This window comes from Mandrillus leucophaeus, unplaced genomic scaffold (genome assembly GCF_000951045.1).
Source record: "Mandrillus leucophaeus isolate KB7577 unplaced genomic scaffold, Mleu.le_1.0 Scaffold49, whole genome shotgun sequence".
Taxonomy (NCBI): domain Eukaryota; kingdom Metazoa; phylum Chordata; class Mammalia; order Primates; family Cercopithecidae; genus Mandrillus; species Mandrillus leucophaeus.
Window position 1 is genome coordinate 3,741,818 of NW_012105253.1, and position 1,359 is coordinate 3,743,176.

Genomic DNA, 1,359 nt, shown 5'->3' on the forward strand with positions numbered 1-1,359 from the left:
TCAGGGACATGCTGGAATTTAGTGGTGCAATCTCACCTCACTGCAACCTCCAGCCTCCCAGGTTCAAGCAATTCTCCAGCCTCAGCCTCCTGAGTAGCTGGGATTACAGACAACTGCCACCACCCATGGCTAATTTTTGTACTTTTAGTAGGGACGTGGTTTCACCATGTTGGCCAGGCTGGTGTCTTAAAATCCTGGCCTCAAGTGATCCACCCGCCTCGGCCTCCCAAAGTGCTGGGATTACAGGTGTGAGCCACCGCACCTGGCCAGTTCTAAATTTTCATTGTTAGTAAAGTTCTAAAAGAGCTGATTAAATTCAAAATTACGCTTTGGATGAGACCCTGGTTTTTTTGTTGTTATTGTTTGTTTGTTTATTTTCAGACAGAGTCTTGCTCTGTCGCCCAGGCTGGAGTGCAGTGGCGGTAGATCGGCTCACTGCAAGCTCCGCCTCCCGGGTTCATGCCATTCTCCTGCCTCAGCCTCCCGAGTACTACAGGCGCCCGCGACAATGCCTGGCTAATTTTTTATATTTTTAGTAGAGATGGGGTTTCACCGTGTTAGCCAGGATGGTCTCAATCTCCTGACCTTGCAATCCGCCTGCCTCGGCCTCCCAAAGTGCTGGGATTACAGGCATGAGCCACTGCACCTGGCCGAGACCCTGTTTTTTAAGTGCCCACGTGCCCTGTGTGTGGTAAAACTGACTGGTGCTCATGGAAGCGGCATTGCTCAAACGTAAAAGGAAGCTTCTATGTCACCTTCCATGTCAGTGTCATGACTTTTCCAGCACAGTGGAAGGCACATATTAGATGCTCAATAAATGTTCACTTAATGAGGCTGAGCAAAAGAATGATGGCTAAGGTCAGAAGATGTACATGTTTGAGTCCCAACTTTGATGCTTTATCATTAGTGCCCTCAGGAAAGAAATGGAGTTGTTCCCCTCATTGCCAAATGGAAATAATGATCTCCACCTCTCTGGACTGTAGAAAAGGTGGTTATAAAGCCCTGGGTATAGAGGAGATACTGTCAGCAATGGCTGAACTGGGAGAATAGACTAAGACAGCATGCAAATGGTGGGATAAGAAATCCACCAATCCCATGCCCCCATGGCCACTGGATGATTTTCAGGTTCTCAGCTCACTACTGTCCATCTCAACAACTATCTAAAAAGAACACTGTGCTTAAGTGGATCACCAGCCTTTTGACCCTGAATTCTATTTTGTTTATTTTTATATACCACTCTGTAGTTTTAAAGTAGAATTAGGCCAGGCATGGTGGCTCACGCCTGTGATCCCAGCACTTTGCGAGGCCGAGGTGGGTGAATCGCTTGAGGCCAGGATTTTGGGACCAGCCTGGCCAACA

General features: G+C 47.8%; 1 pseudogene; it reads right to left on the reverse strand.

The window, feature by feature from the left end:
- The window catches only part of LOC105550559, a 12,998-nt pseudogene that overhangs the window by 912 nt on the left and 10,727 nt on the right, over positions 1-1,359 (reverse strand).